Source organism: Zingiber officinale, chromosome 7B, assembly GCF_018446385.1.
Source record: "Zingiber officinale cultivar Zhangliang chromosome 7B, Zo_v1.1, whole genome shotgun sequence".
Taxonomy (NCBI): Eukaryota; Viridiplantae; Streptophyta; class Magnoliopsida; order Zingiberales; family Zingiberaceae; genus Zingiber; species Zingiber officinale.
The window spans coordinates 62,795,612-62,800,645 of record NC_055999.1 but is presented as its reverse complement, the minus strand read 5'-3'; the positions used below and the strand labels follow the sequence as shown (position 1 = coordinate 62,800,645).

The following is a 5,034-nucleotide window of genomic DNA, read 5'->3' as shown; positions in this document are numbered from 1 at the left end:
CATTTCTTAGTCCTTAGCTGGTTATCTATTACAAGAGAGAACCGGCAACTTTCTACAAGTGTTTGGCAATTGAGGGATAAGAATTGGTGAACCATTTACATTCGAGAAATCTTACAAAGAAACCGAAACTCCTACAATCTCCCTTTATCATAACCCAAAACACTAAACTCTTGTTTGTTGATCTTTAATATTAGATTTGTTTACCTTCACTTTGCATTTGAAACAATTGGATGGTTGTTTAGCTAATTCGCATTGAGACATTTCTAGTGCTTATTCCAGTCCCTGTGGATACGATAATCTTTTATATTACTTGCGACATTTCCGTACACTTGCGGAGTGCAACAAGTTTTAGGCACCGTTGCCGGGGACTGCGCTATAACATTAGGAATTATCAATTGAGTTAGACTAAACATAACATTTGTTTTCCTTTCATATTGCATAGTTGTAACTAATCATTAGATTTCTGTTTTTACTTTCTTGTATAACTTTTACTTCTTGTTAATTCTTTTTGTACAAATTCAATTCTGCATTTTTTATTCTTTTATTTTTCTTTTTCTGTTGAATTGTCATTTGCTATCTTGTTCTTGTGTATGCGAAGATCTAACTTTGCAGGGAAATTCTTTCCTTTTGACCCTGAGATTGACAGAACTTTCCATAAAAGAAGAATTCTGCAAAGGCAAATTGAAGAACAGGAACATTTGATCATGGCAAATAGACCACTCAAGGATTATGCAGCACCTTATGCAAGAGGTTTTCGATCTAGTATTTCAAGACCTTCAGTGGAAGCTAATAACTTTGAGATCAAGCAATTATATCTATTTATGCAAGAGAACCAATTTGGTGGAGGACCTCATGAAGACCCCAATCAACACTTAGAGGTCTTTTATGAAATATGTGGTACCATGAAAATGAATGGAGTTCCTTCAGAAGCAGTTAGATTATTATTATTTGGGTTTTCTTTAAAAGATAGGGTAAAGCAATGGCTGAATTCTTTGGCCCCTAATAGCATCACCACTTGGGAGCAGTGTGAGCAATAGTTTCTTGATAAATTCTATCCACCAAGCAAAACAACTCATATGAGGAATTTAATTGCAAGCTTCAAGCAAACTGACTCAGAATCTCTTTTTGAAGCATGGGATAGATATAATAGTATGCTCAGACAATGCCCACATCATGGGTTGGAAAGATGGTTAGTGTTGTACATTTTTTATAATGGTATCAACTATCATACCAAAGTGTCCCTTGATTCAGCTGCTGGTGGGGCACTTATGAATAAAAGTTTGGATAAAGCTGAAGAAGTTATTGACAGTGTAGCACGAAATCATCATCAATGGGAAAATGAAAGAAGTGGTGACTATTCTTCTGTAAACCCAACAATTAAAGCATCAGGGAAGTTTGATGTAGATGCAGTCACTCTTTTGTCTGCAAAATTGGATGCTCTTATAAAGAAATTTGAGAATATGGGGACTAGTGCTAATATGGTCAATGCTATTAGTACATCTTGTGAAGTATGTGGGAGTTCAGAGCACTTAAAAGACTCATGTCCATTGGGAGCTATCACTGCACAAATCAATCAACTGGAACAATGTGATGCAATCATGAGTTACAATCAAAGGCAGAACAACCCATACTCAAATACTTATAACCCTGGATGGAAGAGCCATCCCAATTTTTCTTACAGAAATAATCAAGATCAAGGACCATCTATGGGGGCAAGACCAAATTTTCAAGCTGGGCAACAAAATTTTCAACATCTATCTTCTCAAGGCTTACCAAAGTCAAATATTGAAAAGATGCTTGAAGAAATTATCTCAAGTCAGAATGAAATGAAGCAAGATTTAGCAAAGCTCATTCAGAGAATGGATAATTCTGAAAAGCATCAAAAGATCCAGGATAGTCAAATTGCCCAACTAGCTTCCTCATCATCCAGAGCACCAGGACAACTTCCAAGAAAACCTGATGTGAATCCTATGGAGCATTGCAATAGAATTGAGCTTAGGAGCGGACGGACCTTGGGAGACTCCCAAGTGACTGCTCCAAAAGGGATACAAAAAGAAGAAGAGCTCTATCCTCTTATACCAAATCAGATTCAAGCTAATGAGGAGAGTACCATTGAGGTTGAAGAGACTCTTCCACTGAACCATCAGAGCAAAGCTGTCCCTTTTCCTCAGAGACTTTCAATGCTCAAGAAAGATGAAGAATTTGGCAAGTTTTTAGAAAAAGTTAAGGAAATTTGTGTAGAGGTACCTCTTATTGATGCTATTCTTCAAATGCCTAGATTTGCCAAATTCCTGAAGGATCTCATGTCAAACAAAAGAAGAAGAGGAGAGGTTGAGACCATTGCGCTTAGTGAGGAATGTAGTGCTATTTTGGAGAAGAACACTTCCCCAAAATTAAAGGACCCAGGGGGCTTTTATATTCCTTGCAACATAGGAAAAGAATTTTTTGAAAAAGCTTTTTGTGATTTGGGGGCAAGTGTTAGCCTCATTCCCTATTCAATTTGTAATAAATTAGGTCTCAAAAACATTAAACTTACTACTATGGCACTTCAACTTGCCGATCATTCCTGCAGGTACCCTTTGGGTATTATAGAAGATGTGCCAGTAGAGGTGGATGGGAATGTTATTCCCACAGATTTTGTCGTGTTGGACATGGAAGAGGACCCTAGGATTCCTATCATATTAGGAAGACCTTTCCTTGCTACAGCTGGAGCTATAATTGATGTCAAAAATCATAAGCTTTCTTTGGTAATTGGTAAGGAAAGGTTGGAATATGATTTATCTAATATCTCTAACCATGTCTCGTCTCTTTTAAATGCTTGTAGCAGGACAAGCATTTATAAACTTGAGGAATGGAATTTCCATCCTCATGAAAGGCCACCAAACGAAGGAGACAATGTGGTGGAAGATGTTGGGAGAAGATCTCCCAACAAAAACGAAAAGTATATCTGTCCTCCAAGGGCGAGGAAAAGAAGTGAATGATCAAGTTTGGTCGAGCTAAAGACCTTAAACAAGCGCTTCTTGGGAGGCAACCCAAGGGTTCTTTTAGTTAGTTTTGATTTGTATTTTAATTTCTTTTAGTTTGATGCATTCTTTTGATTTTGTTTTCAGGTTAGGTGCAAAACAGAGCCCGGCCGTGTGCTATACACGGCCAGGCAAAGGTTGCAGAGAAGGGAAGTGCTTGGGCCGTGTCATCCAGACACGGCCGTGTAGGATCTCCCGAGGAGAAAAAGGTCTAGGCCGTGTCTCAAGCACGGCCGTGTAAAGAATCCCGAGAAGAAAGATGGAGAGGCCGTGTTCCAGACACAGCCGTGCGAAGAATCCAGAGAAGGAAGAGGGGGAGGCCGTGTGGATCTGCACGGCCCGTGTAGGAGAGTTATTAAAGTCCTCTTTCTACCTTACACGGCAAGATCTTGGCCGTGTTTCGCACACCCCCAACTCTCCAAAACATATCTTTCTCTCCCAATCTCTTAAAAACTCCTCTCTAATCTCTCAAGATCTCTTAGATCCGGGTTCAAGACTTGGACTTTTTGTTCTCCTAACCTAAGATCTTTGCTCTTTGAAGTTTTGTTCTTTGAGTTCCATTTTTCCAACCCTCGATAATTCTTCCCCTATCTAAACTCATCAAGATGTCCAATATTTTGAAGAAACTTCGCAAAGGAGTTGGTGGATCCAGTGGAGACAAAGAGAAGGAGCCATCAAGGGACAAAGGAAAACAACCAGTGAAGGGCAAAGGCAAAAGGACTTCACGCAACGAAGGTAATGACAATGAATTCAATATTGTGTTTAGAAATGATGATCAAGTAACTAGATTTGCAATTCTTGTCAATAGAAAGATAGTGTGTACTAGATATATGGACCCAACTGTTCTTGATATGCTTGGAATTAGGGAAGATGTAGATTTGATGATTGGGTTTTTGGATTGGAGTGATATTATGTACACACATTTTCCTAGATATCGTCGTCTTGTTTTGGAATTTTTAAGTTCATTGGATGTCCATTTTACTAATGAAGATGATTATTTTGGAAAAATCTCATTTAGACTAATGAATCAAGAATTTCTATGGGCATTTAGTGACTTTAATTCTTGTTTTGGATTAACCACCGGTAGCCCTCGTAGGTTTGATCCAAGGTTTAATTGGAATCATTTTTGGAATGCAATAACTGGGTTAGATCAACCTTATGAGCCTTCAAGAGCTAAGGCCTCCCATATGCAAAACCCCATCTTTAGGTATCTACATAGAGTCATGGGTAAAACTATTTTTGGTAGGGGAGAGAGTGATGAGGTGGTTAAAAAGATAGAGCTTTATGCTTTATGGGCTATGCTTTATAAGGTTTAATTTGATTCCGGTTTTCATTTTGTTCAAACCCTATTAAGATCTGCTAGGGCATCATCGGGATCAATTGTTTTTGGTGGTTTGATTACCCGAATAGCTTATAATTTAAATCTTGATGTTGATGGATTGGAAATAATTCATGGTAATGACATGATTGATATTGATGCATGTCTTGCTATGAAAATGATCGTTTGGGATGAGAATGGTTTCGCGTTTCCTAGGAGGAGTGGTTCTCCTTTACCCCTTCCTTTTCCTGAACGAACTACTATTCGTAACCCGACTAATTGGGTAATTTCTGAGTTAGATTTTGAGGATAACCCTTCTATACCTGGAGACACTGAGCCACATCATGAGCTCTCGTCATATGGACACCCACAGCCTTCTAGTTTTATGGAGCCCGCTAGGCATTCTTTTGCATATGGCACGGGGTCTTCTAGGTTTGATTTTTCAGATTTTCGTACGTCTCTAGAATCACTTCATGAGAAGCAAGATTCCCAACGAAAAATGTTGGAGGGGCGCTTCTCTTTATCTGATGATCAGTTTAGGGAGGTACAAAATCATTTTCAGTTTACGAGGAATTTTCAAGGTCAAGTGGCTGAGTTTGTGCAGGATTATGATACTAATCATGCTAGGATGAGAGATTTTATGCAGAGCATGATGCTTATTAGCCAACAAGTAGATGCTTTATATTGTTAGAG

General features: G+C 38.6%; 1 non-coding gene across 1 annotated transcript; it reads right to left on the bottom strand.

The window, feature by feature from the left end:
- Positions 1-1,074: 1,074 nt before the first annotated feature.
- On the bottom strand, positions 1,075-1,180 carry LOC122007572. Its single transcript, XR_006119043.1, has one exon. It is a non-coding gene; the product is annotated as a small nucleolar RNA R71 (small nucleolar RNA).
- Between the last annotated feature and the right edge of the window lie 3,854 nt (positions 1,181-5,034).